Source organism: Leptinotarsa decemlineata, unplaced genomic scaffold, assembly GCF_025532065.1.
Source record: "Leptinotarsa decemlineata unplaced genomic scaffold, Ldec_3_MD MMD2_P_RNA_scaffold_12, whole genome shotgun sequence".
Taxonomy (NCBI): Eukaryota; Metazoa; Arthropoda; class Insecta; order Coleoptera; family Chrysomelidae; genus Leptinotarsa; species Leptinotarsa decemlineata.
In genome coordinates, this window is record NW_027412526.1 from 904,423 (window position 1) to 914,820 (window position 10,398).

A 10,398-nucleotide genomic window follows, 5' to 3' on the forward strand; every position below is an offset into this window, starting at 1 on the left:
CTCTAACAAGTCATTTTTATAAAGAATATCTCACTTTAAATTATTTTTGCTTTGCTCCTATTTTCACTTGGGCTCTAATTTTTCATTTTTCAAATAATCAAGTTTTATTTCTGCTATCGGTATGACGTTGCCTTTAGCTCTATGTCCAATTTTCACAAATTTATTCTCGCCATCGAGTACTCAAAAGTGTACCTTTGTCTCGTTCCTTTCACTTTTTCTGCATTTTCTATTAGATTTCCAGCTTCATCTCCGTCTTTCCCTGCTGTTTCCACTTTTTCAGAAGAGGAAATATTCTATTTCTTTTTTTTTCCTGTCTGCATATTCTTCTGACTCTTTTCTTGTTTCTTTGTAGTTTTGTTTTCTCTCCAGCCAATGTTTTCATTAATGATTTTTGATCCGTTTGTTTGTTTGTTACTTTTTCTTTACTATTGGTTAGTTCCAGAACACTCGTGTTCATTATGAATACATTTTTGTAAACTGTTTAGGGAAAATGTCCCAATAAAGCGGCACGTGAATACGTAAAGCTTTTCAACAATTATCGGCCATTATCCTCACATATAATAATAAAGATTTAAGAAATTAAAAGGCTATGGTTACTAGAAAAATCATGTCTCGAACACCTAGAGGGTATGTAAGAAGGAAATTATCCATCTTAACCCATGAGAAAACGGCATTGGCCCCCTGGGGGTAAACATGCAAAACCCGTATCGGACATTTTGTCGTTGTAATAACAGTAATAATTATTAAGAAACTGAAAACAACAGTAAACGGCAATAAATCTATCCAGACTCCCACTCGTGACTATCGAAGAATCCATAAAACGAAAGACATAAATACAAACGAATGGTTTAATTGAAGTCGACTGGAACTTTCGTAAATCTCATATTATTGATCGTAATCGTTGAGTTTTTACGAGGAAAATATGCAGATTTACATTTCCCGGGGGAATTCGAAGATTGTTGATTGTCGTGTCATTTGTTCGATGTCATCGATTTATTTGAATAGGTGTTTTTCATTCCTTGCAGAAGGAATTCACATCGGCTACACTGTTGCTGGTTGCTGTGGCTCCTTTTCTTCGGAACATGGCACGTTTGAAATGGTTTCAAGAGAATCTATTCAGCTGAAAACTGAAAAAATCAAGCTGGAAAGTGGTTCAATGGTTGTGAATACTGAATGTTTTGAGGAATGGTCTAGAGAAGGTCAGGAATCACACGTTGAAAGGTAAGACCTCGTCTTAGCTCGCGTAAGTTTCGACTTTTGAGAGTTGTACGATTTTAACAGATTTTTCAACAGATTCATTTAAATTTTTTCTTGAAGTTCCAAAATTCGATACGAGTATAAGCCGCTATAGATGTTTAAATATGTAAAGAAATACTGTTGCATGGACATACTCGAGCGCGTCAGATATTGATAGCATCAATGTCCTATGTATTTTTAATAATGTTGGTATGTTAATCTGATCGTTTGCATGATGTGGGTGGTTGTACTTAAGGGTTAAAAGTGAAAAGAAAAAATGTAATCGAGCGCGTCAGATTTTCTAAGGGGGTGTTAAGTGCAACAAAAAAAACTCCCATTCAATAATCTCACGATTTCGTTCTCGCGGCCATTATTATAATGTGCAAAAAAAATCGCGCCATTTTGAAATACTTAAGCGCGTCAGATTAAGAAATATATGGTTCATCTTTATGTTTTAGACGTGCTGTCTCATAATCTGACGATTATCTAGAGGGATTCGCTTAATATGACAAAAACAATATTTTTTTTTAATTTTTTTAAATTCATTGAACTTAATTTATTGAAAAGCTCAGGAAATAGCATGCAAATAAATAAGTGTATGTTTTTTAAGTAAAATAATTGTATTTACAAGAAAATAATTTTTAAAAAATGCTCAAAAAATTTAATTTTTTATAATCAATTGATTAATGAATGAAGAAAAGAGAAATGAAACTTTCTATGTTATAGAATATAATATATTGTATAAGTTTGAAAATGCCTTATAGGACGAAACTGCAGTAACGTTAATTACAAATAAAAGTGATAAAAAACATAGAAAGTTTAATTTCTTTTTTCATTATGATTTCCTACCACGTAGTAACGGCTACATCCATCAATTAATTGATTAATTAATCATCATCTTCATCACGAACGAGTCTCTGTGATCAGATGTGATGGCGTCATGGCAACAGAATTCAGAGTGGGGACGGAGTGAGAGAGTAATAGATAGAGAAAAAGTGAATAGAGAATAGAGGAATAGAAACTGGGAGAGGGAAATATATTTATCACACACCTGCACGCATTAAACTTTATCGACGAATTTTTGTTATTTCGGCTTGCGAAAAACGTCAGATTATATATTTTCCGTTATCCTTGAATTATTTCCTTCAAAATAAAAAAAAATAAGTTACGGCCGAGAATGTCTAAATGACGTTATTTTTTTACAACTTTGCTACCCTCCCCTTTCTTTACGTCACTCTTAAATTGTCAGATTACGGAAATATACACTTTTTAGCAGGTAATTAACTCACCCTACCTTAATCTGACGCGCTCGAGAATTTCTGATGATCGATTCAAGGACAAAATAGCAATTCTGAAATCTAATACATTTTGGTACCTGAATAACAAGAAATTTCAGCAAGAACATTCGTTTGACAGTATAATGTTCGAAAATATGAACAGAGTACATAAATGACTAAACTCGTATTTGTCAACCTACTTGACGAGGCTGAATGCATCACGAATACGTCGAGTATTCTTTTCCACTCTAATATTTGAATCCGTTCATTCAATTAGATTAGAACAGTGACAAAGACTGAAATTTTGTGAATGATGTATCAGTAGGCCCCGAGACACGCGTATAATTCAAGAGTAATTACACCTAGATGTTATAATTTCGTAGCTGTATCCTTCAATTTTCTCATCAATTTATTGGTTTGAAGGTGACTATCTGTAACATTTTTCTTTTTAACGGGTCTTCTGAGTGGGACTTTCGACAAACGATAACGTTGTCATTTATTCAGTCGGTTCAGCACCATGAACAGATAACGCATTCAGCAACATGTGCAAATAATAAAATTATTTTATTAAAATAGAAGTTCTGTTCGGGCAACGTACCGCGCGCTTCGCTCATTTTACTGTCGCCATAATCATCCTATCGAGATGACTATTCGCAATGTGACGGATGAATTCGGGTCCACTGGTTTAGTAAACGATCAGTCAACATCTGTACGTTGACGAAACGCAAGATCATGCCGAAAACATCGCCGGTGTCTGTGAGAGTGTGCAGGGGAATCCGAGACAGTCTATGCTCCAGGGTTGCCTTTTATATTTCGGGATTAGAGAACAAAAACAAATATTAATCATCGAAAATGACTTTATTGTTTTTGAAAATATTCCCCATGAAGATCTATACACTTTTGCATGCTTTTGAACCAACTGTCGAAGCACTTTTGCCACTCCGGTTGAGGTATCTCCAAAACATGCATTCTGAATGCAGCAAACGCTTCTTCTGGTGTCGAAAAACGTTGAGCTCACAGTTTGTTTTTTACGTGCGGGAATGAAAAGAAGTCATTCGGTGCCAAGTCGGGACTATACGGCGGATGACTCACCAAATCGATGTTTTGGGTGATCAAAAATGCAGTTGTTTGAGCAGATGTGTGAGAGCTCGCATTGTCGTGGTGATGAGTGATCCGTCTTCGGCGGTTGGTTTTCCTGATTTCTTGGAAGACAACAGGCAAACAAATGGTTGTGTACCACTCAGAATTGATTGTTTTGCGTTGTTCTAGTGGTACGGTTGCGACATGTCCAGTTTTTCCGAAAAAACGGGCGACCATTTGCTTGGAAGTGGTTCGTGCGCGAACAACTTTTGTTGGATTTGGTTCATCTTGAAACACCCATATAGTCGACTGGTGTTTACTTTCGGGCTCATACGCGTAAATCCACGATTCATCACCTGTCACGATGTCATAGACGTGTTTCGAAGCACCGCGATCATATTTTTTGAGCACTCCTCCGTTCATCCATGCACTGTTGATGGATAACTGTAGATCAATAACTTTACTAGATCTACTGAATCGACTCAGAGGAAAAATGAAAGAGGAAGATGAAGCTGTCAGTTTGAGACAGCTGTGGTAACATATAACAACAAGTTTGTAACTATTCGGAAATGATAATCCGGAACCGGATGTATCGATACTGGAACAAATGTTTCGACAAGTTGTTATTTTTGCACTAAGCTAGTTCTATGTGCAGATATTGAAATCGTGCCACGTCGTCCAAGCTACGACTATACTTCTGACAGAACTTGTTAATAAAGAAATTACGATTATTAACAGGAAACCCTTTATAGGCTGTACCTGACTTTTTCGAATCACGGTTCGCTCGACGCTGCATGCAAATGCCATTTCTTCTGCGGTCGTTAAAATCGAACTTCGCTCGTAAAACAGCGCTGCGTTTTTGTTTTCATAATTGACGTATGCCTCCTCCGGTTTTTATTGCCGTATCGACAATGTACATTTAAACTGAACGAATCGGTTCCACTATTGATAAAGGAAATTGTTTTTCGAGAAAACTCGGCGAGCATTGAAAAGGTTTCCTCTTATTCAAGTCAACGTTCTGGGGGTTTTATTTTTGCCGTTTACGACCCTGTGGCTTTTCTCATTTAAATCATGGGGATACGTATTGTAAACGCGATTCTTTGATGGTTTACGATATTGTCACGTACATGGGGCATTGCAGACTGTTTTTAGTCCAGTTTTGGTCCAGTCATCTTAGTCAAAATTAAAGTATCTCGGAATTTGAGATACCCAGCTTTTAATCCGTATTTTGACATCCTAAAAGTTGTGAACTAGTACTTCATAAAAGTTAAACTACTAGTTCACTACCCACTTCATCCAAATCAGCATGTATATACCTCCGGGAAGGTCTCCTGATTCGGCCCTTCACCATTTGGTTGGCAGAATCGAGAGATCATTGAACAACAAAGAATCTAACAAGGGGTATATTCATAGATATCGAGGGAGCGTTTGATAAAACAACCTTCCCAATAATTACCCAGCAACTACACTCCAGGAATGTACCCCTGGTAGTAGGAGAATCTACTACCATCTCTCTAGTAGAGTAATAAGTATCAATGTAGAAGACATCACAGTGAAAGGACTTGTGATGAGGGGATGTCCCCTTCTCTGGAACACAGTTCTGGATACCCTGATTAATCACCTCAACAAAAATGGATTCTACACAATTGCATAGGCAGATGACAGTTATCTCGCAGTGGTGTAGAACACTCACTGTCGATCAATCCCAAGAAGACTGAGATGTTCCTTTTCACTAGGAAAAGAAGTTTATCGGGCTGAAAACCTCCCGAAATCTTCAAAAGCAAACTGAAGCTGCAATTGAACCCAGGCTTATGTTTAATAAACCCTACAAAATACAAATTAAACAGAACACAGAATCAGATGCTACAAATGCAATACGCATATATGCAAATGGCTCAAAAATCAAAGAAGGCTCAGGATGTGGAGTGGGATGTGGGGAATGGGATGAAATACCAAATACCAACTGGCTGGTATGTCAATCGCCACAAAAAAAATAACCAGGAAAGGAATTTCTGGCAAAAACATAACAATCTGCACTGATAGCAGACAAGCCCTATTAGCCTTGAACAGACCACGAGTTACCTCAGGGCTAGTACAAGAGTGCCACCAAGATTTTGCCAAAGCATCGAGAGATAATAACATTATCCTGAAGTAAGTTAAAGGGCACGACAGAAGTAAAGATAATCGCATTGCCGACTCTTTAGCCAAGGAAGCGGCTGGACTAAGAATTTTAGGATCCAGTGGCACCTACGGCCTGATGACTTCGACAATTGCAGAAGTAGCCAAATATTATACCCATCCTTAAAGGGATGGGATGGAATCAAAGTATGCAATCTTGTGCCAGGATCACCTTGGGCGACCCTGGGAAGCTGGCGCCGAAGAAATATCTGGCGATGACCAGGGAAAATCTACGCATAACTAGTTAAAATTGGAAAATGGTAGTTCTCGTATTTTTTTTTCAGTTTCCACAATCGTAAATAACGGGCATGGAAAATGTTTCAATAAAACATCAATTGAGAATTTCTTTCTTTCTCTTTTTTTATTTAGTCAAGAAGTTGTAGTTATGAAAATCACACACCATAATTGAAATATGTGTAGAGTGGTTTCAGAGTTTGTCCTTTTGAGTTTCACTGTTTGGAAAGTAGGAATGTTTTCATTATTTATTTGAATTTTTTAATGTTATACATGTTGATCTCTTCTGGTAACATATTGTACATATGGATTGCATTAAAGACCAATTACCTTTGAAGAATTTTGTTCTATGCTGAGACATGGTGAAGGTAGACTTGTTTCGGACATTCTTTGGAATTATTTGGCTCCAGAAACATATTACCAAAGGTAATATTCAAATATATCACTTTTTTGCATTTTGAGAAGATATTCATTTTTGTTTTTTCTTGCAACGCTAAATTTATCTTTCACAAGTAATGAATGAACTAGAAATAGAGTTAGCTATTAGAATTATTGTGGACTTTATGTACTCGTCATTGTCATTGAGTTTTTGATGTCAAAGTTATTTTCCTATTTGGGAAAAAACATTGTATTTTTTCAGAAATTACAATAAATCACCCGAATTCTCTCCCAAGTTATCACCAGAAACGATATCATGAGTCAACAGAGAACGCAAATGATGTTTATCAATCACTACAACAAATAACCTTTGAATGTTATTCCCATAAATACGTCTATCTCACTTTTAACGGGCCATAACTGTAACGATTTTAATTGAAACCACATTTATTGAATGATAATGGATATATTTATAACTGTTTCAATACTGATTCGTCGAAATATTTATCATAAAGTCGTATTTTATGGTGGAATTATGGCAGTGCAATTACATCATTCATATTATCGAAATAAAATAATTTGATTTGTTGAGATAAGTTACGAATGCAAGAATTTCAACACTGGCATGAAATGAAAATTTGAACTTTAGTTTTGAACGATTACCTGTATTGAACTATAGTTTTGAATACGCTTCAATTATCATATTTTGTTAGGTATTATTTAGCGTACCGTGCAAAGGGTGAGATCTTATGTATGGTGATGGCAGAATAGTTTTTTATGCATCGCCATGATACGAATATCAAATGAAAGAGTTCATTGAAAAGAATACGAAATATAAAATGACTATGTTCTTGTGTGCACAACCATGATATGGATATCAAATTCAAAATGTAGGAAGACAAGATGGCTGTCTTACCAAATTTCAAGAGTTTTTAGTTCAAAAAAGTAAGAGATACTTTGGTGATGTTCGAACAAATGTAGGGATGAAAGATCAGACTAATGGCAATAACAAAAAATAAATTTATTATAAAACACGGTTTTGTAAACAGGCTTTCATCAACAAGAATTTCGAATCAATTGAAACTAGTCAATTTATTACTTTACACAATGTTTCAAAAGCTTGTCCGTTTTTGTGAGTCTACTTTAAACTGTGTCATCTCGATGGGTACTTCAATTCAATCAAAATAAGCGCCATTTGAATCATTGCACTTTTGCCAACGTTACACAAGTCGATTAATTGCATCAGCATTAAAATTGTGTGCTCGGCATTCGATAAAGTCGACGAAGATCGGTTTTGCCTGGTCCTGATTGGCGAAGGTTCTACCGAAGTGCTTGAAAAGATGGTAGTCTGTTGGCGAGAGGTCTGGGAAGTATAGTGGGTGAAGCAGAAAGTTATAGTACATAGTTATATTGATCTATATCAAATGCACAATGTTTTTTAAGGTAATTAATTGGATAAGGACTAATGTGTATTACTTAAAATCGCTTCTCATAAAAATAAAAGATAAAAAACGGTCATTCGTGTAGATTATTTTGATCTTTCTCGTAAGGTTCAGCTAACGTTTGCAATGTAAGCGCAAAAAATGTGTTTAATTACGGCATCACATTAGAAACCTCTAAAATTATCAGTGTGTCTCTACTCAGGTTTACCGCAGGGAAGTACTTCAGGGCCCTTGATGTTTTCAGTGTTTATTTGACTTCTCATAACACCGATACAGAAAGTTGCGTGGCCAATATAAACACAGAAGCGGGAAGCGATGTATTGAGAAATTGTGTTGGGTTTAAATTATTTCCACTTGAATTGAAACTCTTTTTTTTTTCAGGGCATGAGTATTATCAAAAAGTAGAATTAAAAATGTTATTGTTGATTACGTATTAGTATTTTTGATTATCTAGAAACTCTAGGGTACTTCTGTGAAAGTGTAACACAAAGACTTAACTCTTTGTATGAATTCGAAATAACCGTTTTTCGTGGATACACCTCAAAATTCGCCCAGCCAGAATCCCAGCACAGCCACAATTATCACTGTCGTCCTAAATAAACTTCTGAATTGATAAGTAGATATAATGTACGTATATTTGATCAATTGTGGTGGTCGTTCACTATTTCGTTCAGTAACAATTTCGTTGTAACTCTTTTATTTAGTTTCACCTCCACTTTTGATAGCTCTCACGATTGTGATTGATTGATCGCTTGGTAATTTGTTTGTGTGCCGTATCAGATTTTTGTGGCGTTCATTGTGTTTGAGATTTTCGTTCAAGGCCGTCCTTTTGGGGGAAAACGCGTGACACTGTACATGGTAGCACGGTTTAATTTATGTTTTGTACTGGGTGTGTGTTCTCGAATCAACTTCGTTGTACAGGTGGTTCTCGAGTACTATTATAATATGGGTACAACATACAATCAATACATGAGGCGACCACAAAGAATTTTGGTGAATGATCTTAATACCGGGTGTCTATTAGATAAGTCATAACTTCTAGACTATTAGATGTATCAAAATGAGATTTGGTATAGGTAAATGATATGTAAAGAGGAGATTTTTCACATATTTTTCGCATTCCGGTCACTTCCAGTTTCGCCGGAATGGCTCCGGTTCTGAATTTTTAAACGGAACACCCTATATATTATAACAAAACCGCATCAGGTGTTATACTATTCAGTAGTTTCAACACTGTTTTTTAATTTCCCAGTCTGTACTTATATGTCATTAATTATATCAACTTAAACTGCAATTAATTCCAGTTAAATTTTTCGCTACGCCACTGGCATCACTGATACCAGTGGCGTAGCGTTCTGAATTTTGATTGTGCTTACTCTAACATAAATTGTTTTTGAGACTCATTTGTTTGAAATTTATTTCACTTACACAGTTGAGCTGGCCTCCCGCTTCGTCGGGCCCTGCTTCTACGCCACTGTTTTTTTTTCTTTAAAATTTTACCTCTTTTTTATTTTATTGGAGAAGTTTAAACTGAAAATTCTGATACACTTTTTAAGCGGAATGACGAACAAGTTTATATTTTTTTTGAAAATAAAATAGTTTTTTGATACAATTTTTTTATATATTTCTCTTCCACAGGAGCTGATCAGAAACCAAGTCAACCGTTGGGGAGTGCTCTCATGGTGATGCCAGCAGAATTGGAAATGCCAAGAAGTGGAATTTGCTTTTAACTTTATCTTCATCATAAATAGAAACTTCATTGTTGTGAATGCTAATTATATTTAAGTTTGTAACAATAAATTATCTTCATAACTATGTTGTATTATTTCCTTCACCACCATATGAAGGAGAAATCACATTTAGAAAAATATTTCTTTTCAACTATGTGAAAAGTTGAGGAATATTCTCATTTTCTTGGGAGAAGAGTAGATGGCGTCACTTGTAGTATACCACTTTTCACTTAGGTTGACGAAATAAGATGAATTACGCCTTGGATGGGTTAGCAGTAACATCGGTTGGGGGAGGGATAGTAGGTTCATATCAAAAACATCGCAATTTCTGTACCCCGCTATTTGAAAAGTTAGGATATTCATCATTTATAATTTTGGAAAAGTTGCTGATAACATCGGCTGGACACCGGCATTTTCTGGACATCGTTAGATGGCGTCATTAATAACACACCGTTATTTACTTAGTTCGTAGAAATAAGTAGAATCATGCATCATGTAGATCACTAATAAATGATAGACTGAACTCATAAATGATAAACTGAAGTATTCATGAATTCAAATTTCGGTTAGATTTTTGTACATTTTTTGGATACCGGTAGATGGCGTTGTTTACAACACACCATTTTTCACTTAGTTCGCAGAAATAAGATGAATTACGCCTTAGATGGGATAACAGCTCATCGGGTGGGCGGGCCCCTAACCAAACTCAATTCGACGTCATTGACAAGGCAGAAGATTCTAAAATTTCTTTGACAAAAATATAATGATTGTCTTTATTCATATTGTACAACTGCAACAAATTATGATGATGTTTTGCATTCGAAGTCACAAACTACTCCCCCC

The 10,398-nt window shown here is 35.8% G+C and overlaps 1 long non-coding RNA gene across 4 annotated transcripts in view; it reads left to right on the top strand.

The window, feature by feature from the left end:
* LOC111517816 (uncharacterized) overlaps window positions 1-9,635 on the top strand; it is a 141,098-nt gene extending 131,463 nt beyond the window's left edge. For all 4 annotated transcript variants that reach the window (XR_012464546.1, XR_012464549.1, XR_012464550.1 and 1 more), the window contains 2 exons: window positions 1,026-1,221; window positions 9,464-9,635. This is a non-coding gene — a long non-coding RNA (uncharacterized lncRNA). The remainder of the gene's footprint in view (window positions 1-1,025; window positions 1,222-9,463) is intronic.
* Window positions 9,636-10,398: the final 763 nt, after the last annotated feature.